The sequence below is a fragment of the Somniosus microcephalus genome, chromosome 13, assembly GCF_052327205.1.
Source record: "Somniosus microcephalus isolate GS21.2 chromosome 13, FLI_Smic_1.0, whole genome shotgun sequence".
Lineage (NCBI taxonomy): Eukaryota > Metazoa > Chordata > Chondrichthyes > Squaliformes > Somniosidae > Somniosus > Somniosus microcephalus.
The window spans coordinates 157,708,946-157,734,082 of NC_140999.1; the positions used below are offsets into that span (position 1 = coordinate 157,708,946).

At 43.3% G+C, this 25,137-nt stretch overlaps 1 long non-coding RNA gene across 1 annotated transcript in view; it reads left to right on the forward strand.

Moving 5' to 3' along the window:
- Positions 1-22,576, forward strand: part of LOC147108702 (uncharacterized) — a 37,548-nt gene extending 14,972 nt beyond the window's left edge. The window contains exons 2-3 of the long non-coding RNA XR_015080632.1: positions 15,247-15,369; positions 22,469-22,576. This is a non-coding gene — a long non-coding RNA (uncharacterized LOC147108702). The remainder of the gene's footprint in view (positions 1-15,246; positions 15,370-22,468) is intronic.
- The last annotated feature ends 2,561 nt before the right edge of the window (positions 22,577-25,137 follow it).

Consider the following 25,137-nt stretch of genomic DNA (forward strand, 5'->3'; position numbering starts at 1 on the left):
TTATATTGCATCTGCCATGCTTCTGCCCAATCACCCAACCTGTCCAAATCATCCTGGAGTTTCTCGGCATCCTCCTCACAGGACACATGCCCACCCAGCCTTGTGTCGTCTGCAAATTTGGAGATATTACATCTAGTTCCCTTGTCTAGATCATTAATATATATTGTGAATAGCTGGGGTCCAAGGACCGATCCCTGCGGTACCCCACTAGTCACTGCCTGCCACTCGGAAAAAGACCCGTTTATTCCAACTCTTTGTTTTCTGTCAGCCAACCAGTTCTCTATCCAAGTCAGTACCTTGCCCCCAATCCCATGTGCCTTAACTTTACACGCTAATCTCTTATGCGGGACCTTATCGAAAGCCTTCTGAAAGTCCAAATACATCACATCCACTGGTTCTCCCTTATCTAGTTTACCAGTTACATCCTCAAAAAATTCCAGTAGATTAGTCAAGCACGATTTACCCTTTGTAAATCCATGTTGACTTTGTCCAATCCTGTCACTGTTTTCCAAGTGCTCTGCTATTACATCTTTTATAATGGACTCTAGCATTTTCCCCACTATCGATGTCAGGCTTACCGGTCTGTAATTCTCCGTTTTCTCTCTACCACCTTTTTTGAATAGTGGGGTAACTTTAGCTACCCTCCAATCCATGGGTCCTGTTCTAGATTCCATCGAATGTTGGAAGATGATCAGCAATGCATCTACTATTTCTAGGGCCACTTCCTTAAGTACCCTAGGATGTAGATTATCAGGCCCTGGGGATTTATCGGCCTTCAATCCCATCAATTTCCTTAACACCATTTCCCTACAAATACTGATTTCTTTCAGTTCCTCCCTTTCATCAGACCCTATGTTCCCCGACATCTCTGGAAGGTTATTTGTGTCCTCCTTTGTGAAGACAGAACCAAAATATATATTTAATTGGTCTGCCATTTCTTTGTTCCCCATTATAAATTCCCCTGATTCTGACTGCAAGGGACCTACGCTTGACTTAACCAATCTTTTTCTCTTCACATATCTATAAAAGCTTTTACAGTCAATTTTTATGTTCCCTGCAAGCTTACTCTCATATTCTATTTTCCCCTTCTTAATTAACCCCTTTGTCCGCCTTTGTTGAATCCTAAACTGCTCCCAATCCTCAGGTTTACTGCTTTTTCTGGTCAATTTATATGTGCTCTCCTTGGATCTTATGCTATCCCTAATTTCCCTTGTTAGCCACGGTTGAGTCACCTTTTTTGTTTTATTTTTATGCCAAACTGGGATGAACAAATTCTGTAGTTCATCCATGCGGTCTTTGAATGTTTGCCATTGCCTATCCACCGTCAACCCTTTGAGTGACATTCCCCAATCAATCCTACCCAACGTGCGCCTCAATCGTAGTTTCCTTTATTTAAATTCAGTACCCTAGTCTCTGAGTCAACAATTTCATTCTCCATCTTAATGAAGAATTCTATCATATTATGATCGCTCCGACCCAAGGGGCCTCGTACAACAAGATTGTTAATTAATCCTTTCTCGTTACATAATACCCAGTCTAAGATGGCCTGATCTCTGGTTGGTTCCTCGACATATTGGTCCAGGAAACCATCCCGTAAACACTCCAGGAATTCACACACACAAATCACACAGAAACCCCACAGTGCAGATAGAGGCCATTTCGGCCCATCGAGCCTGCACCGACACATATCCCACCCGATCCCCGTAACCCCTACACCAACACATATCCCACCCTATCCCCGTAACCCCACGTATTTAATACCCCTAACGCTAAGGGTCAATTTATCATAGCCAATCAACCTAAACCCGCACATCTTTGGACTGTGGGAGGAAACCGGAGTACCCGGAGGAAACCCACGCAAACACAGGGAGAATGTGCAAACTCCACACAGACAGTCACCCGAGGCCGGATTTGGACCCGGGTCCCTGGCGCTGTGAGGCAACAGTGCTAACCACTATGCCACTGTGCTGCCCTCCTCCTCCACAATATTGTTACTAATTTGGTTAGCCCAATTTATATGTAGATTAAAGTCACCCATGATGACTGCTATGCCCTTATTGCATGCTTCTCTAATTTCCCTTTTAATGCCATCCCCAACCTCCGCATTACTGTTTGGAGGTCTATATACCACTCCCACTAACGTTTTCTGCCCCTTGGTATTTCTCAGTTCTACCCATACAGATTCCACATCATCAGAGCGAATATCCTTCCTTACAATTGTGTTAATCCCTTCTTTAACCAGCAATGCTACCCCACCTCCCTTTCCTTTTTGCCTATCTTTCCTGAATATTGAATACCCCTGGATGTTGAGTTCCCAGCCTTGGCCACCCTGGAGCCATGTTTCCGTAATCCCAATCAAATCATAATCGTTTACCTCTATTTGCGCAGCTAATTCATCCACCTTATTACGAATGCTCCTCGCATTAAGACACAAAGCCTTCAGGCTTGTTTTTTTAATGCTCTTAGACCTATTAGAATTATTATTTACTGTGGCCATGTTTGATTTAAACTGTTGATTTCTCTGACTGCCACTTTTGTTTTTCTCCTTCCTATCTTTTTCTTTTATCCTTGTTTCCCTTTCCTCTGTCCCTCTGCTCAGGTTCCCAACCCCCTGCCATTTTAGTTTAAACCCTCCCCCAGAGCACTAGCAAACACTCCCCCTAGGACATAAGCATGTTTGCTTATGTGTTTTAAATATTATTCACACCAACATTCGCAAAAATAGGGAGTATAGCAAGTAGCTAGCCAAATTCTTATTTTGAACTTGTTTCAAGGTTTTTTGTTATCCAAGATTGAATGAAAAGAATAACTTTATTCAGATTATAAACAATGTTATATGCAGCAATTCAGCCTCTGCTATTAGAACACCATCTTCAATCTCTTAGCTGGAACAGTTTGTAACAAACTGGTGGCTAAATGAAATATTGTCAGATGCTAATAAACTGCATTTGCCAGAAATTTGAAAAAGCAACAGAAAATGCTGGCCCATCAGCATTTGAAAGGAGAAAAGTCAGGCTAATATTTTGGGTTTAGATCCTTTGTCATAATTTGTCAGACACTGATTGTTAATAGAATGTCTCCAAGTTACACAAATTGATCTGAAACATTAATACTTACTGAACATAGGAACATCTACAAATGCTCAGATTATATTATTACAGACCTTATATCATTTTGAAACTGAATCCATTTGACAATTATTTTTACATGTAGTACATTATTACATTATATCAGTAAGAAACCTTAAAATATTAAATGATACAGACAATAATTTTGGATTTCTTTAGATTTTTTGATAAATGTAATTGAAAGGAACAGATATTAAGCTGAATACTTACCTTTATTTATATATATATTAAAAAACTCTTGCAACTATCACACTTCAGGTGTCACACTTTGTATAAAATACCAACAAATCATAGCTGAATAATCTTCAAGCAGAGAACTAAAGCTATCATTTCCTCCTGGTTTCTTTGACCATGCGATAGCCTGATATCTCTTTAAGAGAAGCCAAGTAGATGCCAATCTAGAGAAATCTCCAACAGGAACAACAGCAATAGACCTTAGGACCTATTTGGAGGACTTACTTACAGAGGATGCCCGATCTAATAGAAATGGGCTGAAGAGATCGCAAAGTCTCTGTTTGAAGAATGGACACAGTCGAGAATATTTTTGTGGACTTAATGGGATTTTTCTGAGGGTGTTTTTCCTGTGGTGGGATCGCCCTGTGCAGATGCGTGGGGGACTGGTTTGTTAATACTCCAGAGAACGCATGGCAGTTGGCTGTGATAAAAAGAACTGTCAGTCATCCGGAATGTATGGGTTCGCCCGACAGTCCTGGGAAAAGGAAGGGGGCCATTGACGAAGGGGCTGAGGACCCTGAGGCACCCGTTGAACTTGAACCTATTAGAAAGCAACTCTAATATGCAAAAACACTTCTCACCTCCATCTCAGAAGAGAAGCAGAACAATGAATCACTAGCCTCAGCCAGCTGAAGAGGAGCCAGTTTTTCCCAACACAAAGACCAAAAGATATGTTCCAGTCTTAGGGCCATTAGTCCAATCACGGAATACTCATGGGTCCGATGATGACCGGAGTGCTTAGAAACAAAAGGGTTTTAAAGATTGGCGGGAAAGATGGGGTAGCCAGACTTCTATAAAGATAGATCCTTTTCCACCATTCTTTCTCTCTCTCTCTCTCGCTCCCGCTCCACCAAGATTGACCTAACAATAAGTACCAGAGGAAGAAGCCGCTGAGCAGAGCGATTGAGACCGACTGTGTGGTGGTAAACATGGTCTCGAGTGTCCCAAGCCGGTAACCCGATATCCCAGGTGAGCTGGGTGAGCTGTAAGGGCTCAGAGTTTTTCTCAGAAGTGAAGTTTTGGACTATTCCGAGGGTGGAAGCTTCATTTGGTTCAGCCAGGTGAAGGGGTTTATGCGACTGGGTAATTCATTGGTAGGGGTGGAGTTAGAGTCCACCATAGCAACAAGGGAATTACTGCATGTAATAGTCTCCAGTTGTGTACTGTATGTATGTTGTTTGTAACCTGAATCTTATTCTCCACAGAGACAGTGATTTTGTTTAGTAGTGCATGTTTTAGCCAGTGTATGTTAGACCAAATAAATATAAGTCTGATTTTTCACCGAAGCATTCCTGTCCGTGACTTATTCCATTTACACTCTGAATAATAATTCCTGGGTATAGAACTTTCGTAAGGTGGGGGCGATTCAAACCGTCCGTCTAGCAATTGGGCTAGGATCAAAACCACTTATAGGGTTGCAGGTCACCTGCATTGACATATTTCCCCAATATTCTCAGAGAGGGGAGCATAGACTCCTCAGGTAGTGATGGTCAAAAAATTCTAAAGTCCCAGCTAAGGGCACCATTGCTTTGAATTTCTTTGTGACTTGATCCTTCCAAGCAGCATCAGGTAACCTTTGCCACATTAGTTAGGAAGCTGCTCATTAATGCATCAAGAACATCACTAGTGCTCTATTCAGGAGGGCTGCACAATTCATATCCTTCCTAACAGAATCAGACTAACAAAGAGATCTATCCAGTTCTACAGATTGGCAGGATTCATACAGGTACAAGGAGCAATTGTGACACTCAAAGCCCCATGTGACAACCCCTTTTATCATATGAATAGGAAAAGCTTTCATTCTCTTAATTCCAACAGTGTGTGATCCCAATCACGTTACCCTGCACGTCAATACCAGATACCCAGGAACTGCCATGATGATTTCATCAGGTGACAATCTACTATACCAGCTCTTATGACTCAGTCAGATATTAGGATGATTCAATGGTAATCAGCATTATCTCCTGCAGTCACACCTTATGATTCGAGTAAGTTTTCCAAATAGAGGGGGCCAATTGATACAATGAGGCTCATGCCACTGCAAGAAGTGTCAAAGAGCAGACTGTAGGAATTCTAGAATCATGTTTTAGGTCCTGGTGAAGCATTGCAATACAGCTTAGTGAGAGTCTTAAGAATCATTGTAGTTATGTAGTATATTATGTAATATCACAATGAAGAAAAGCTTATTACTTCCAGAAGCTGAAGGCAATGATGACAAAGAGGTGGAAGGACCTCCATCCCCACAGCATGATGGAGAGGATGCAGGGCAGGGCAGGACAGCTACTAGGCAGAAAAAGGAGGGCACAACAGCTAGCACAGTGCCTTCAATAAATAAAAGTGGACTCACTTAATAAAGTCACTTCACACCTGCCTGTTCCCTCCACACCCTCACAAAGTCTCTCACAAAGACTTCTACCAAGTTGCTTCATACAAAAAGAAGTCTACATTTCACCTGCTATCTTCCAAACCCCTAAAATTGAAAGAATACATAGATATGAACTCAGAATTCTGTGGGGTAGAATTGGAGATTATTACGGCCATTTTACAGGCACAAAACGAGTGCAATGATGGACAATTTCGGGGACCAACGTCCCATACCCAAAGTACGCCTCAAAGACGTCTGACCCAATATTGGGTTGGGTCATTTTTCAGGCATCCCTTGCAGTTGCCTAAAACATGTTAGGCCCCTTACATATGTAAATGAAGGGACTAATGTCTATTTTAGACCCCCTTTGGGAAATTGGATCACGATGAGCGGAGCAGGAGCTGGATCTGCTCTGCTCAGGATTTGTCGGTGGCCAGCAAGTTCTTTTCGGGAGTGCTCCCCGACTCCATGTTACTCCCAATTACCCCCCTTCTGTTGCCGCTCTACCCTCCCCTCCCTAGACTTTCCTTCTGCCTGCTTCCAATAAGGCAAGCAGCCCACCATTCATCTTCTCAAAATGGCAAGCTGCCTGTAGAGGGATTATAGTTGTGGGCTGCTCACCTAAATAATATTAATGAGCCCAAGGTCCAATTTCACACCACCTCGGGCCTCCCGGTTGAGGTGTGTACTCTGTGCATGATGCTGAGTTCAGGCCCGAAAATGGGTCTGAAGGAATTTTTAGCCCTATGTGCAATAACCATGTTTACTTTAGGGAACAACAGTCACCAAAAAGTGCCAACATTTCCAATTATTCTATCTACAACCACTTCTTAACACCATGTCTACCCTTTGTGTCAGCAAACTTACTTGCCTTGCTCCTAATTTAATATTTGTACAAGGTGTTCCCTGAGTGAGATCAGGTTGCGGGGAGGGGTTGCTGGGATGGTCCTCTTCGAGCCTTAGAAGGCTGAGTTGAATTTCACCATATGTCAGCAGCTGACCCAGAGGGAACAACTCCCACAGCCCTTTCTGTTGTAGTGTTAAGGAGTGCTGGGCCCATGTCTGAAGCTCCCTCATGTGTAGGCACTGAAAGGAGGAAGTTCAGCAGGACCATGAGGATGAACTTTGGCAGGGCCACAGGGGAGGAAGTTTGGCAGGGCCACGGGGGAGGAAGTTTGGCAGGGCCACGGGGGAGGAAGTTTGGCAGGGCCACGGGGGAGGAAGTTTAGCAGGGCCACGGGGGAGGAAGTTTGGCAGGGCCACGGGGGAGGAAGTTTGGCAGGGCCACAGGATTGAAATACTGCAAGGACATGATTAAGCAATGTTGATCAGAAAAATTTGTTGAGAGTGGGGTTCATAAATTATTTTTGAGGATGGAATGGGCAGCGAGGCCAGGGACAAGGTAATAAAACACTTACCTTTCCTACCTTTACCAAAATGTCTGCTGTGCTCGAGCAAATACATTGGTGCAATGCCACCTGGTGGCAAATTTGAGGATTGCAAAAAGAGTTCAAATACTTGTTGCAGGAAATAAGTTGATTGACGGTCACATTACATTGGGGGAATCCCACTTAAAATAATGAGTCCTCACAGCACCACCTATAGGCATAATACCATCTGAATGCTGCAACTACTCACCATTTTTTAAATATAAAATAGATATTTCTTTGTGCTAGTTATCATGAATTATTGTTTTTTTGCCCCCTAGATCTCTTTACTGACACCAATGTGTTTCCCAATGGGAAGCCTCTGAGGTGATTTGTTTAGAAGAAGAGGAAGACCTATGAAGGGGTACCTGGCAGGTTAGTCTGGATCTGCATCTGTACCTGCATCTGCAGAGAGTAGTGAAATTACTTCACTTTCACAGATATGGCACTGGTGAAAGCTTTCCAAAGGAAACTATACCAGCAGACCCTCAGTGGCTTCACTACAATATGTGAATGCCTGACTAATCATTATGCTGGATGTTATATATATATATATATATATATACACACACACACTGATGGTTACCCTGAGGTGCTAACAATGCAGTGAGACAACAGAGGGTTGCCTTGGTTGGCATTCAAGTGCACCCTTCTAAGAGAAAAATCATCTAAAACATTTGGCAAGAGTTAGGGTGATTATTATCTGAAACACTCATAAAACCTGGCTAAAAATGTGGAAGACGGAAAACCTGAGGAAAGACACTAAGTTGTTGCATCCCAATAGTTTCCTGCAACGAGTATCTATCCCAAGTATACAACCACAAAGAACCTGTTGCTCTTGCACTGCTTACGCCGCCAACCTTACACCTTCTTGAATACTTAGCAAAGCATGGCCATACAGTAGCATGGCACAACCTACATATAAAACTGTTGTCACACCAAAATCATAAAATGAGGATTCACATAGTAAATCCTTCTACCTGCACGAAATATGTTCTGTTACTGACACTCAATAATGGGCTGCAGGTTGGTCCCATGTTAGTCACTGCATGTGCTTCTTAAACTTACAAATTCTCAAGACTATTTCACTGCTTGCAAGACAAGATAGCACAGAATAAAAAGGAACAAACCTGAAATGGAGGAGGGCCCAGAAATTACTCGCTTGGAGGAGGTCACCACGGATATTCTTGCCTACAGTAACGGAAGAGGTTTCTCCCAAGATCATGACTAGTACTACCCCATCACATGATATTTTGTAACTTGAACTCTATTTCTTGAAGTCACCATTCTAATATATTTCCTCTTTTATTGTAATTCTGGAAGAGCATCATTGTCTGTACTGCCAGTAGGGCAGGACAAGACAGTACCTCACACCAACCTGTCACTCTCACTAACATTTCTAAGCACCAGCACGCACCCAGAATGATGTAAATAGTGTAATTGAGGAGGTAGCAATGTGTCAATTGTAGTACAAGAGTGAGGAGAATCAAGTGGTGGTGCCAGAGGAGCAGGGTCTTGTTACCTGGATGGTTACATGGATGCCAACAGTCACCCAATGTATTTTGTGAAATCCAGCAGTATGGTGAAATTGGACAGTTATATCACACTCCTGTTGCTAATCAGTAGGAAAGGCAAAATGCTGACCCTTCTTAACAATGTATCAGTCACTTGTTTTATATATCTCTAGGCAGCAAGTTATCTGATATTGTTGATGGTCCCCGTTACATTTTGGGTCATTTTCTGCTATTCTTAATCTAAAGTATCAGCTTTCATAGTTTGCACTACTCTCTTGGATTAACCTTAGTTCCTTACAGATTCAAGAGCATCTTCGCTGGCCCAGATTTCTAAGTGCGTTTTGATAATGTGCCTATGATAATAAACAAAAAACCTTACTTTAGATTTTGGTTCAGCTATTCAATCTATTCAGTACCTCCACAGGATCTTCCTTATGTCTTTTTTTAAGTGGCAGAATATCACAAACAGTGGACCTTGTTTTACACTTTAATTGCCAAATTCATTTATTGAACAATAGATCCAAGCAAATATATAACAGTATATTTACAGTAGATGTTAGATTATGCCACTTTTCTTCAACTAAGGAAAATACTGAATGGTTCACAATCGCTATAATAAATATGGCTCTGAATTTCTGCAGGATCATTTACATCATTTCTCCAGAGGTTCTCCTGATCTCCTGCTAAGATTACGATGGGAGATCGGGAGAACTCCGACAGAAATTCAGGGCCTACATATTTTATAATTAACTTTTATGTTTACAGCAACAGGGGCAACAGTAGCAGCCACAGACTACCTTGCCACAAGAAGCAGCAGTTGGGCCTCTTAGGAGACAATAGGTCATGGGGGCTGCTCAAAGAAGGCTCTACTCAATCCTTAGGGTGTACAGACAGAATGTGGGTTTCCTGGATCTGTCTCAGGAGCAGTGGATGAGGAGGCTGTGCTTCTCCAGACAGGCTGTCATGGACCTCTGAAGCCTCCTGCAACAAGGCTTACTGCCTGCTGGCCCAGGTGGCCATGCATTGCCTGTGGCAATGAAAGGCACCACCACCCTTAACCTCTTTGCCTCAGACTCTTTCCAGGGTGCTACAGGGAGCATTTCCTGCATCTCTCAGTTTGCAGTTCCTAAATGCATCAAGCAGGTCACCCCTTTGCTAGGGCTGTGGACTATATAGCCTACCCAAAGAACACCAGCAGTCAGAATAAAAAGGTTCTGAGATTTGTTGACTTGGCTGACTTCTCTTGGATGCAGGGGGTCATAGACTGAACACATGTAGCCTCAAGGCACCAAAAGAATATCCAGGACCATTCATTAACAGGAAAGGATTTAATTCCATCAATATATTATTATGTTATACAGCACATTGGTGAGACCACATCTGGAGTACTGTGTACAGTATTGGTCTCCTTATTTAAGGAAGGATGTAAATGCATTGGAAGCAGTTCAGAGAAGATTTACTAGACTAATACCTGGAATGGGTAGGTTGTCTTATGAGGAAAGGTTGGACAGGCTAGGCTTGTATCCGCTGGAGTTTAGAAGAGTAAGAGGTGACTTGATTGAAACATATTGGGCAGGAATTTAACTCAGGAGTCAGGTTGGAGGTGGGACTACAACTTTTGGGGTTGTAGTCCCGCCTCCATCGAGATGCGGCCAATCCACGCGATTTTAACTTGATTGACCTTGTTGAACCCGCCCAGCCGGCTCAGCGGGCCAATTAAGGCCCACCTGGCAACAGGTCACATCACAGACTGAAATTTCATCTGGCAAGAGCTTTTGACAGATGAAATATCAGTGTTTCACAGCTGTTTGAAGCTGTCAAACACTGACAGTCTTACTTCTAACCGGAGTCCTTCTCCACAGACTCAGTTAGAAATCTCTCCTGCACAGAAAGCTGAAGGCTGTCACTTTTGACAGTTCGCAGCCATTCTGCTTTCTGTGCTGGTGAGATGACGGACTCCCGGGACCTAAAGGAAGAAAGGCTGAAAAGGTAAGAAAAGGTAATTTACACATCTTTAATCACTTTAGACATACCAAACACACTTACCTTTGCACTCATGCACACATCACTCACCTGAACACCGACATCTCGGCCCCTCCAAGTCCTTCAACCCGACGGCCTGACTCCTCTAACTTGGCGTGGTTTGGAGTTATCGGGAATCCCACACTTCAACCTTCAAAATAGGGATTAGGCTAAAAACTGCCTGTTAACTACCTGTTAACAGGCAGTTAATTGGCACTAATCCCTTCCCACCTCGGGTAGGCGGGTCCCAGTGCGGGGCAGGTACCCGCCTCCTTTAAAACTGGCATGGAGGCGGGTTTGGGTGCGGGAAGGGGTCGGGACCCATGATTTCGGGATTTTAACCCCCTGCACGCCTCCAATCCCGACTCCACGGCACAATGAAAATCCTGCCCATAAGATCCTGAGGGGTCTTGACAGGGTGGGTGTGGAGAGGATGTTTCCTCTGTGGGAGAATATAGAACTAGGGGTCACTGTTTAAAAATAAGGGGTCGCCCATTTAAGACAGAGATGAGGAGACATTTTTTCTCATAGAGGGTCATGAGTCTTTGGAACTCTCTTCCTCAGAGGGCAGTGAAAGCAGAGTCTTTGAATATTTTTAAGGCAGAGGTAGATAGATTCTTGATAAACAAGGGGGTGAAAGGTTATCGAGGGTAGGCGGGAATGTGGAGTAATCAGATCAGCCATGATCTTATTGAATGGCGGAGCAGGTTCAAAGGGCCGAGTGGCCTACTCCTGCTCCTAATTCATATGTTAGTATGTACGTATATACAGGTGGTCAGTGATCACTGACACAGAATAATGCATGTCTGTGCCAGTTTTCCAGGCAGCTTTCACAATTCCTTCATCCTATGTCAGTCAATCATCCCCCCACTATTCTACCCATCAAGTAACGTCAGAGGATGGCTACTAGGGGACGAGGGCTATCCTGTCCACACATGGCTTATAACACTCCTCCGTAACCCCAGCATGCTCATACAGATAAGGCATAACCAGAGCCATGGGACCACCAGGATGATCATCATGCACACAGTTAGGCTCTTGAAGCAACAGTTTAGGTGCCTGGATAAGACTGGAAGCTCATCTCAGTACAGCCCACAGAGAGTTTCGCGCATTGTGGTAGTCTGCTACATGTTGCACAATCTCGCAATCCAATGAGGATTGTACATGGAGGAGGAAGACTTGGGTGCAGACGAGGTACTAGCTGAACAAGGAGGGCCACTACATCACCTTGCTGCCAAAGATACCAGGAATGAATAAATTGCTCGGCACTTTTGTTGACCTGCTCCTTCCCATTAAACGTTCTACAATCCCCCTTCGCACTAACTGTCCTTTGTCACTCCTTCAACCCTGCGGTAAAGAACATTGAAACCATTGAACCAACTATCATATATATGACACCCTGAAATTGCAAACTAATAACCTGCTATAAAACCACACTGCAGACAAAAGTTCCAAATGTGAAAAGCTGAAATTTTAATCTCTACAATAATAATAGCCTTGACGTCATTTCTCATCCAAATGTCAGCCCATAGTGTGTTTCTTCAATGTTGTTTTACTAATCCTACTACTCCTATGAGGTTCTTCCCCAGTGGCTTCAGCATAGCTGGTGGAAGGCTGCTGTTGCTTAAATGAGGATCCTTGAGATGTTCGTGGTCAGTGACCTCTGGAGGCTCGGACATGGGAGGGCCAAGCTGCAGACTGCAGATTCTTGGCTGCTGATTGGGCAGTCTGGGTCAGCTGGCTTTCTGGCATCACGATGGGTGTTGGTTAATGGGGTGACAAAGGAGCAGACAACTGACATCCTGAGAGAGGGCAACATGTACCACACCCAGTTGCACCAGTGCCACTCCCATGGTGTCTGATCTGTGGGAGAGCAGACTTCAGGAGAGCAGTGACCCATTTAAAACCCCTGTCCGTGCAGTTCACCAACCTCTCAAAGGTGGAGCAGACATTGGAGCCCAGAGTTCAGTGGCTCGCGAGGGTCTAGACATGCTGTCATCATGAAAGATATCATCATATTCCATTCCCATTGCACGACTGCCCCTGCTACTGGGCTCAGGCTCAGCACTCCTAATCTGCAGTAGAGGAGATTTTAAGAGATCCATAATCCAATTAATCCCTTATCAATTCATTCTCCCAGACTGTCCTAGCATTGGCAGATCTGTAGCAGCGCAATAGACCACCAGGTTTTCATGCTCATTATATGACTGTGTGTGTGCGACTGACAGTGTTAATTATAAAGAGAAAAGGAAGTGAAATTGCCAACACACTCCGCTGTGCCAAGCCTCCAACCTCTCCATCTCTGCTGCGGATTGCTCTTTGTCTTCCAATGAAGTTGCTGGTGTCTTCTTCCATTGGTATCAGGATTTATAGAGTAGTCAGATCTCCTCCTGTGCTGGTTGCCTCCCTCCTGTTGTGTGAAAGTTTCTCCTGCAAGAAGAGTGGAGTGGGTTATAGGTATCCTGGGCAAAGCTTTTCAACATGTATGAGGAGGTTTATCATACTGCACATGATGACAGGAAGAAGCAGCAAGTGAAAGCAATAGGAAAAAGTAGTTGTGAGGGCAATAGTAGCTTCTGAGGGTATTAATGCAAGCAGAAAGGAGGTACAGTGAAGTATAGAGAGCCATGAGAAGTGGGGAAGGGAAGGATTGTTAGTGCTGAAGTTGTGCAGGAAGTATAAGAGATGTGAAGAGGAGTCTTATCTTGGCACACCTGGTCAGATCATTAAATTCATTACAGCCAGGTCCTGCAGGAGAAACTGGCCCACAAAAAAGCACCTCCCCTTAAATCTGATGCAGGCCTTTAAAAAAGTAACTCATGATTTCCCATTTCCTAATCAGCGATCTGCCTACTGTGTTTCACGCTAATGAGGCATGACCAGCAAGCTCACTCCTCTGGGCGGCACTGCTCTCACCCTGCCCACCTCCCACCCGTTTACTGTTAGAAGACCAAAATCATCCACGCTGTTTTGTCAGCTCAGTAACACACGTTGTGAGCAATACCACAAAAGATCAGTTACTAATTTATAAAATAGTTTGGTGCTTGGCAGTGAATTTACCCCATCAGTTCTATACAAAAAGGTATGGAACATGCCTCGTGATAATATTGTCTACAATGTGTCATTCAACTGTATCATTTCTAACAGTTCGATGTGGATTTCTTTACTGCTGTGGCAAATTCTCTAGGAGCCAGGCATCCTGCCCCTGCTGAGATGTAAGACAGCTTAACTAAGCCTTTAAGAGAAGTCCCTGAGTACAGAATACTGACAAGTTTGACAGCTTCAATTGTTCCTTCATTTTGTGTGCCTTTACTTTTTTTCTTCTTGAGGAAAGGGATGACGTGTTTTAACAGCCAGAAGTGTACTAATTATTCCCAGTACATGAATCCAGGTATCAATCTCCAGTGAAATCACGGCACACAGTAGGGTACAGGAAATCACCTGGGGAAAACAATTTCAAACATGCCACTTCTTAAACTGTCAGTAGATATCTCTTCCTTGGCACATTAGATATGAATGTCACAACATGGAAAAAAATTCCATTAATGAAAAAAATAAACTTTTCCTGCAAAACAAAAATACCATTTAAGCCTAGAAATTACTCTAAAGTGATCTTATCGTATGAAAAATTTGAGAGCAGATTTTCCAAGTCAGAGCCAAAAAGCTGTGGTACTGGCCATTACTGGGAACTTGCTTAAGGTACAAGTGCTTTTAGCACTTTTAAAATCAATGGGGTGAAATTCAACTTGTGCCTAAAATGGGTGCAAAATGGGCCTAGTGATCGATATGTGTGCTCAATGACGTTGGTGAAAGGCATGAGCCAAATTGGTGCTTGTGCCTCATTTGATTATGATTGGCAAGCTGACAGCACTACTCGCACTGTTTATTGCCAGCTTGTCAATTGGGAGGGTGCAATTATGCCATTTAAAAGCAGCTTGCACCTCTTAAAGGGGAGGTACATTTTGACTGTTTTGAATCAGAGCATTCAGTTATTGTTGTAAAGTGAAGAAGATGACTAGGAGTAGTTCTACAAGGGCACACCAATTTTCCAACACTGCTGTTGAAGTCCTTGTGGAGGAGGTAACCAGGAGACGAGAGCTGCCCTCTCCAGCAGATGGGAGAAGACTACCAAGGCCAATAGCATGGCAGCACAAGTCAGAGGTGGTAGATCAGGTTAGTACAAGGAGAATTGCACACTGGCCTATCTATAATGCAAAAAAAAATTCAATGATCTGACCAGAGAAACCAAGGTAAAACTCTTACTTACATTTCTCTTACTTTCTGCTTTACCCTGCACCATCTGTAGCCCCAACACTCACAAGCCTTCTCTCCCCCTCTTCCCATCAATCTCCTCCAATTACAGCAGCACATTTCACTGGAACTCATTCTGCTGCTACTTGCACATTCTGAACCTACTACTATTCTTACAATTATTCCCCCACTTTCCCACACCTATGGCACCTTTCACACCCCATCCACAGGATTCTACCCTGACACACACTTCTTCACAACTTTTCAGCAGGTCACACAGTAACACTCTCCCTTTTTTCTTGCAGGACAAGCTTGGACACAATGCCAGGAAACAGACAAGCACATGAGGAGGGCCATCATCCCTACAAGTCCTGTGCCCATTAGAAGAGGCAGCATTCGAATCCGTGGGCAGAGGATACACTCCATAGGTTGGTTGGCCATCAGTTCTCACTGAACTTTCTTCCTCACACATTCTGCATGGCAGCGTGGTTTTGCTTTGAACTGTCACTCATCTGTCTCTGCTAACCCTTAACCCTCTCTTCCCTTTCCAGGTCTATGAACAACAACTTGCATTTATATAGTGCCTTTAATGTAGTAAAATGTCCCACGGTACTTCACAGAGTTGCAATCAGACAAAAAATGGCATTGAGCCAAAGATATTAGGATAGGTGACTAAAACCTTGGTCAAAAAGGAAAGTTTTAAGGATTGTCTTAAAGGAGGAGAAAGAGTTGGAAAGGCAGAGAGGTTTAAGGAGTGAATTCCAGAGCTTAAGATCTAGATGGCTGAAAGCACGGCCACCAATGGTGGGACAAAGGAAATGGGACTCGTGGGAGTGCACAAGAGGCCAGATTTGGAGGAATGCAGAGTTCTTGGAGGGTTGTAGGGCTGGTGGAAGTTACAGAGGTAGGGAGGGACGAGGTCATGGAAGGATTTGAACACAAGGATATATTACAAGTAACGGGCCCATTTGCAGCAGAGGAACAGTAGGAAAAGCCCTCCTGAAGACACACTAACACTTGACCTTACCCTTGCAGGCACCAGATCAGAAACTGGCAGCCCGCATAGGTTAGAGTGTCAGGTCTGCATTGGGAAGTTCACTGAGCATGGGTGCACAGGAGCAAGGGCAGGAGGATAGGATGGCCCAGGAATCAGCTTGCCGGAGGGTGAGTCCTTATCCTAGCCCTGCTGCAGTGGGCATAGATATTGACTTCAAGTGCCCAGCTTATAGTCCTATGGGTGGGTGAAGAGAACCATCTGGCATCAATGGAGTGGAGCAGCCAACGAGGGGTGAAGTGCAGTTAGAGGTGCTGTGTGGTGGGGCCATACAATCGGATGGCAGAGAAATAAACTGAAGAAAAAATTATAAATTATCGGTAGTAGTAATTGCCTTCAGCCTTGCAGTGAGGAGACATAAAAAGAAAACAATAGCTGAAGGCAGAAAGCTAATGCTACAGCATGACCAATGAACAGCGGGTATAAAAGTAATATAAGTAATCCTTACCACTAGGCATTGCCAATGTTGCAAAAGTATTAGTAAATGATGACAACAGGAATTAAGTATAATGAAAAGGAAAGTCAAGAATGGTTATATATTATTATAGATAGACAATATAGCTGTCAACTTTAAAATAATTAGGCTATGGAAATAAACTACCTATTGGTCCTGGTAGAAAATTATGAAAAATGTATTTACAAGGGAAACCATTGAGGTGTGAGGCTACAACCTTATAAAATGTCATGTTTTAGTAGGAGTCTTCAACGCAGCTCATAAAAATAAATAAAATTAGCTGTTGGAACTGCCTGAATTTTCCTTCTTATGACTTGTTTGCTCAGTAACTCTGTTGTTGAAGGATATCCCAAACAAATGGCCATCACTGTGGGGGCGGTAGCTCACTGAAGCATTCACTTGAGCAGAGTAATAGGAAAGATCCAAATCTTCAGGGCTGACAGTTCCAATGTTGATTAAAATATTATTGCACAAGAGATTTATTTCTGAAAAAAAGTTTGTATAGTAATAGAATATCTTTATTAAAAAATAAGCTTGCAGAGTCTATTCAGTATCTTCAAATAGAGCAGTGCTACAGATTCTAATCACTGACCAAACTTCTATCAGTCAGATTCACCTTGCCCTTATCATCCATTTTATTGACTAACATTTGATGCTTAATTTATTAACTCGCATGATGTGACAGCTTAGCTTATTGAAATTAACATTCTGTCAAAAATGACTTCTTTTTACAATAAAACAGTGCAAAGAGCTCTGGTTATTAATACTCTGGTGCTTGATGTAGTGAATTGAAGTAATCTGCTTAGGGTGTCTTGTTCTGCAATATTTTTATATGGTGCTTTAGATTAGGAGTTTTTATTATTTATTTTTGAGATGTGGGCAACACTGGCAAGGCTGCATTTATTGTTCATCTCTAGATACCCCGAGAGGGTGGTGGTGGACTTTCCATGAATTGCTGTAATCCTTGAAAGTAATGATATTCCCAGAATGATGTTGCATAGGGATTTCCAGGATTTTGACAAAAGTAATGAAGGAATGACAATATATGCCCAAGTAAGGATATTGTGTGACTTGGAGGTTATGGTGCTCCCATGATCTTGTTGCTCTTGTCCTTGTTGGTGGTAGAGGTCATGGGGCTGGGAAGTGGTATCCCATACCTCATATCTGCACCTACTTCCATCTCCGTAACATACATAGAAGATAGGAGCAGGAGTAGGCCATTCGGCCCTTCGAGCCTGCTCCGCCATTCAATGTGATCATGGCTGATCATCCAAATTCAGTACCCTGTCCCTGCCTTTTCCCCATATCCCTTGATCCCTTTAGCCTCAAGAAATATATCCAACTCTTTCTTGAATATATTTAATGAACTAGCCTCCACCGTCCTCTGTGGCAGAGAATTCCACAGGTTCACCACTCTCTGGGTGAAGAAATTCCTCCTCATTTCAGTCCTAAATGGCTTACCCCTTATCCTTAGATTATGACCCCTGGTTTTGGACTCCCCGGCCATCAGAAACATCCTTCCTGCATCTAGTCTGTCCAGACCCGACAGAATTTTATAGGTTTCGATGAGATCCCCTCTCAATCTTCTAAACTCCAGTGAGTATAAGCCCAATCGACACAATCTCTCCTCATACGTCATTCCTGCCATCCCAGGTATCAGCCTGGTGAATCTTCGCTGCACTCCCTCCATGGCAAGAACGTCCTTCCTCAGGTAAGCTGACCAAAACTGCACACAATACTCAAGGTGCGGTCTCACCAAGGCCCTGTACAACTGTAGCAAGACATCCTTGTTCCTGTACTCGAACCCTCTTGCTACGAAGGCCAACATACCATTTGCCTTCTTAACCACCTGCTGCACCTGCATGCTTACCTTCAGCGACTGGTGCACAAGGACACCCAGGTCTCTTTGCACTTCCCCTTCTCCCAATCTATTGCCATTCAAATAATAATCTGCTTTCCTGCTTTTGTCACCAAAGTGGATAACCTCACATTTATCCACATTATAGTGCATTTGCCATGTTTCTGCCCAACCACCCAACCTGTTCAAATCGTCCTGGAGTTTCCCGACATCCTCCTCGCAGCTTACCCTCCCGCCCAGCTTTGTGTCGTCTGCAAATTTGGAGATATTACATCCAATTCCCTCGTTCAGATCATTAATATATATTGTGAAGAGCTGGGGTCCTAGGACCGATCCTTGCGGTACCCCACTAGTCACTGCCTGCCACTCGGAAAATGACCCGTTTATTCCAACTCTTTGCTTTCTGTCCGCCAACCAGTTCTCTATCCAATTCAATACCTTGCCCCCAATCCCATGTGCCTTAATTTTGCACACTAATCTCTTGTGTGGGACCTTATCGACAGCCTTCGGAAAGTCCAAATACACCACATCCACTGGTTCTCCCTTATCTATTTTACCAGTTACATCCTCAAAAAATTCCAGTAGATTAGTCAAGCATGATTTACCTTTTGTAAATCCATGTTGACTTTGTCCGATCCTGTCACTGCTCTCCAAGTGCTCTGCTATTACATCTTTTATAATAGACTCTAGCATTTTCCCCACTACCGATGTCAGGCTTACCGGTCTATAATTCCCTGCTTTTTCTCTACCACCTTTTTTGAATAGTGGGGTAACATTAGCTACCCTCCAATCCATGGGTACCGTTCCAGAGTCTATCGAGTTCTGGAAGATGACCAGTAATGCATCTACTATCTCTAGGGCCACTTCCTTAAGTACCCTGGGGTGTAGACCATCAGGCCCTGGGGATTTATCGGCCTTCAGTCCCATCAATTTTCCTAACACCATTTTCCTACAAATACTGATTTCTTTCAGTTCCTCTCTTTCATCAGACCCTATGTTCCCCGGCATCTCTGGGAGGTTATTTGTGTCCTCCTTTGTGAAGACAGAACCAAAGTATGTATTTAGTTGGTCTTCCATTTCCTTGTTTTCCATTATAAATTCCCCTGATTCTGACTGTAAGGGACCTACGCTTGACTTCACTAATCTTTTTCTCTTCACATATCTATAAAAGCTTTTACAGTCAGTTTTTATGTTCCCCGCAAGCTTACTCTCATATTCTATTTTCCCTTTCTTAATTAATCCCTTTGTCCTCCTTTGTTGACTCCTAAACTGCTCCCAATCCTCAGGATTATTGCTTTTTCTAGCCAATTTATGTCCTCTCCTTGGATCTTATGCTATCCCGAATTTCCCTGTTAGCCACAGTTGAGTCACCTTTTTTGTTTTATTTTTATGCCAAACTGGGATGAACAAATTCTGTAGCTCATCCATTCGGTCTTTGAATGTTTGCCATTGCCTATCCACCGTCAACCCTTTGAGCGCCATTCCCCACTCAATCCTACCCAACTCGCTCCTCAGACCATCGTAGTTTCCTTTATTTAAATTGAGGACCCTTGTCTCTGAGTCAACTACTTCATTCTCCATCTTAATGAAGAATTCAATCATATTATGATCGCTCCGACCCAAGGGGCCTCGTACAACAAGATTGCTAATTAATCCTTTCTCGTTACATAATACCCAGTCTAAGATGGCCTGATCTCTGGTTGGTTCCTCGACATATTGGTCCAGGAAACCATCCCGTAAACACTCCAGGAATCCCTCCTCCACAGTATTGTTACTAATTTGGTTGGCCCAATCTATATGTAGATTAAAGTCACCCATGATGACTGCTATGCCCTTATTGCATGCTTCTTTAATTTCCCTTTTAATGCCATCCCCAACCTCCACCTTACTGTTTGGAGGTCTATATACCACTCCCACTAATGTTTTTTTCCCCTTAGTATTTCTCAATTCTACCCATACAGATTCCACATCATCAGAGCTAACATCAGCTGTCTCCGCCCCTGCCTCAGCTCATCTGCTCCTGAAACCCTCATCAATGCCTTTGTTACCTCTAGACTTGACTACTGCAATGCTCTCCTGGCCGGCCTACCATCTTCCACCCTCCATAAACTTGAGCTCAACCAAAACTCTAATGCCGGTATCCTAACTCATGCCAGGTCATGTTTACCCATCACCCCTGTGCTCGCTGACCTACATTGGCCCCTGGTCTTGTAAGCCTAGATTTTAAAATTCTCATCCTTGTTTTCAAATCCCCCAATGGCCTTGCCCCTCTCTATCTTTATAACTTCCTCCAGCCCTACAACCCGCCGAGATCTCTGCACTCCTCCAATTCTGGTCTCTTGAACATCGCTGATTTTAATCGCTCTAGCATTGGCGGCTATGCCTTCAGATGCCTTGGACCTAAACTCTGAAATTTCCTCCCTAAATGTCTCGGCATCTCTACCTCTCTCTCCTCCTTTAATATGCTCTTTAGAACCTACCTCTTTGATTAAGCATTTGGTCACCTGTCTTCATATCTCATTTTGTGGGTCTGTGTCAAGTTTTGTTTGATAAAGTCCTGTGAAGCGTCTTGGGACGTTTTACTATGTTAAAGGCGCTATAGAAATGGAAGTTGTTCTTGTTGCATCAAAGTAAGCATGCTGAGTTATTGATTTGCATCTTGTAAATAATACATACCACAGCTACAGGGTGCCAGTGATGGAGGGTGGATATTGAATCGACTGGCAGGAGCGTGGATAAAGTGGACTACACATCTTGGATGTTGTCAAGCTATTTGAGAGTTGTTACAGCTGCTCCATTCAGACAAATGGTGTGCGATCCCTCAGACTCCTGGTGTGTGTCTTGTAGATAGTGAAAAAGCTTTGAGGGGTCAGGAGGTGAGCCATTCATCACACCGTTCCCAGCCTCTGCCCTGCTCTTGTAGGCATCATGTTGATATGGCCAGTCAGGTTAAGCTTTTCCTCAACAGTAGACCCCAAAATATTGATAGTGGGGGACCTCAGTGATGGTGGTGTCAAAGGCAGGTGATTGGGCCTTTTTTGTTGGAGATGGTCATCACTTATGTAAGGCTGATTACAACCATATAAATAAGAAATATTATTGGAATTATTATTATTATAAATGATGCATATTCTATAAAGGATTATCCCATATATCCGGGGTAATCCAGGGTAGGAGAAATTTACCCAGCTCCCTTTATGAACAGGAATTAATGGCTGGATGATAAACACAGAGAGGAAACAGAGACACGAAATGAAAATAGTATCGTTTAAAACAACCACAGAACACAAATAAATCATCCAAACCCTGCACTGCACTCGCAGAATTGGAGAGAAAATGAAATTATAATTATTACATCGGCACTTCTCTGTTTCCTCTCGTGGGAGTCCCAAGAAAACATTGTAGGAGATAGGTTATTTTTGTCAGCTTAAGTGGTTTCGAAACAATCTCTCTCGCACTCTCATTTAAACTGACTCTCTTATTTTCGGAGGGCCACATCGGTCATGGTTTGAAATATTAAACTTTAAACTCAATTTGCACCCAGTCCCTTTCTCCTGAAGAAGTTATTTCCATCGACTACGGTGATATTTCTAATCACTGCCCCGCTGCTCAATCAACCCGAGGATTGCTGTCATTTCTGGGATTGGAAGTGCCATCCTTGTAACGGAACAATTATGTTACTTTCAAATGTCTGGCTATTGCGATAAAATAATAACAACCTGATTGTTCAAAGAGGTTAGTTCCCTCCCTTTTAATATTTACAATCAATTGTGTCCGGAGCAATACACGGGACTGCTGGATTCTGATATTGGGATCAGAAAGGGGAAGATTCTTTTGAAAGCAGAGAAGAAAATTTCAGTCCCAGCACATGGAGTGTGTAAACTAGCAAGCGCGGAGAGCCCACCCATACTGGGTTAGATGTCGGAACAGAAAGCGGATCCCCGGCTGCTCTAATAAAATTATTCTATCTGTCAGCCGTGTGCGTTTCTAACAACATCTCTGCGTGTTCTGGACGTTTTAAGGTCTTCTGTTATCAGGTAAAGACTCGCTTGGAGCTGATCACTGCCGCGGGCGGCTCCTTTCAGCACCATGGACAGCGCTCACTCTGAGCGCCGCTGTCTGATCAGAGCTCAGCCTTGCCTTGCAATTTACTCTCCGCAGGAAATTACAATGAAAATAGTCGGAACACTGAAGTGTGCAGCTCGACAACCGGGAAACGCTTTCTTACGTCAAAGACCACGAACTCCGCCGTTTGATTGGCGTCACTGTTAGGTAAATTCATTTTAAAATGGCAAAAGTCACTTAGGGAATGTCTTGATTTCTACGCTCTGGCACACATTAGTTTCACTTGGGACACAAGCTCAGTGACATGTTGAAAGTTACTGGACTTTTACTTCTATATAAATGTCGCAATTCCGCTGTCATCCATTTGGAATCACATCACTTCCACAACTTGTACTGAGGGGGAAACAGGCAAGGAAATCCAAGGAATCTCAAGAAGTCAGCACTGTAAGTTCCTCATGAATACAGGAATATGGTTTAATGGGGTAAAACAGGATGCTGCTAACCTATACACAATAGTTATTGTAAATACAATTTAACGGATAGCCTTAATATACCTTAATGATCGATGATAAATTGTCTACGATTCCTTAACAAAATCCATGCTGCATTTATAGTTTTAAGTACTGTCGACTAAGACTAGTAACAACTTCCTGTGTGTTGGAAAATGACAGCTATTAACTGGAAGTTTTTGCTGCTTTAGTGAATTGGGTTAAAGGACAAGTTTTACAAGTATGTCAAAGATTAATAACTGCAATGTGCATCATTTACTATCCAGTTTTTGAGGGCAGATAACTTAAGCGGTCAATGTCATTTGAAAGTTGTCTGTATCATGCAATTGCATAGTTTAAAAGTGCACCTTTGCTAACAGGTAAGAGATTTGACTTTGACATCAGTTGGCTAGTCTGGAGTACAATCTTACAGATAGCGACTGAACAGAATAATCGATGCGGTAACAACCCAGCTGCCCAACTTTTTGCTAGAAGAGTTTTCTGCTAATAATTATTATCTTGTCAGAGCTGAATCGGAATCAACAGTAACAGGCTGGGACATAGACATACGTAAGTTTAAGAGAACGACTTTATTGGAGGAACCTCTGAAAGGCTCTTACTTATTTGTAATTGTGTTGATCTAATCCTGTCACACGCTTCGGTGAGCACATGACAATGTTATACATGATAGATTCTGTTGTTTTTGTATTTTTAGAGTCCAAGATATAGCTTAACAGCCTGCCAACATGAATACATTGATCTTGGCAACATCTCTATTCGTGCTCGGCTTTCTCCCTGCGAAAGAGTCGCATCCTATAACAAACACCAACCGATTTGATTCCTACAGCAGTGCGGAGCGAGGGCCAGATCTGGAACAGTGGGACCACAGTCCACATCTAGCATTTCACCAGAACCTGCCCCAAGCATCTTCTGATGACTCAAATACCATGGCGCAAAGGCAAGAGCCATCCCTGGTAACTCTGGGCTACGTACTTTCAAATAGCCAGAGTGCCGAAGAACTTCAGGAAGGCAATGACGATATGTATCGATCAAAAAGATACAACTCAAAACCCAACTCCCTCGACCTCACCTTTCACCTATTGAGAGAATTCCTGGGAATGGCCAAAGCTGAAAAAATGGCCCAGAAAGCAGAGAGTAACAGACTGTTTATGGAAAGCATAGGAAAATGATGCAATCGACCGATAATGAGTCTGTCCAATACTTGTGTAAACGTGTATACAATGTTATTTAACACTGTATTTGAATCCAACGTATTCAAATTATACAGCATATATTGTTACTGTTCAAAATGTGTAATGAAACGGTTACACAGTAAGGAACTTACCGTAAAAAATGTACAACTAGCTAATTTTCGTGATGTCACTTTTTTTTTGCTCTTTGCTATTAGTGTTTGTACTTTATTAGTCAATGATTAATAATAAAACCCAGTAAACGTGCATCGGTATTTTAAAGGCTTAAGAAAAGTTTTCCTGTTTGTGATTTTTGTGTGCAGCCTCGCCCAGCTTTCCAGGTTAGTATTATACCTAGACATTACTGTTGGCCGAATTAATGGTGCAATCTTAGTGCTTTCATTTGATCTTTCTCTGTTTGGTATTTCAGCACAGACGTTAATGCCTGCGCTAAAATAAAGGACAGAGGAAGGCCACAGGAATTTAGGCTATAGCAATTTATTGTACAAATCGGCCAGTTACCTGACAATTGACAGCCATGGTTGTTCAGAGAGCTGAATTCTAATCCCCACTCTAGTCCTCACCGCAGGGGAACCTTCCACACAATGGCCTACAAGTGGGTGTAGCGGTCACTGCACGCGTCTAAAGCGGCGGGCGGGAGGAGCATTGGAAATTGGTCTGCGGGTCTTATATTACTGGCCAACCGCGGGAAGAGAAATCGGATGGGGGGGGAGAGACAACGCGGGGCAAGACAGCAGCCCAAAGTTTTAATGTGGAGCCAGGAGGAGCACTTCCCATAGCCACAAGTCAGGAAGTATTTCTTAGCAGAACTTTATGGTCTGGAACTTGCGGTCCGATGCTTGCCACCCGCACACGCCTCCGAACCGCAAGAAAACTCCGTACTTACCTGGTGTCTCCAGAGCGTCGGACTCTTGCGGTCCTGGGCCTGCAGGCAGTTCACAAGGGTCCCTGGGATTACGTGAGCCAGGCCAGCCAATGACAAAGGGGGATTCCTATGATGCTTATGGAATTTCCATTTATGTACGGAATCCCCATGAGCATAATAGAAATCACCAAATAAATACAA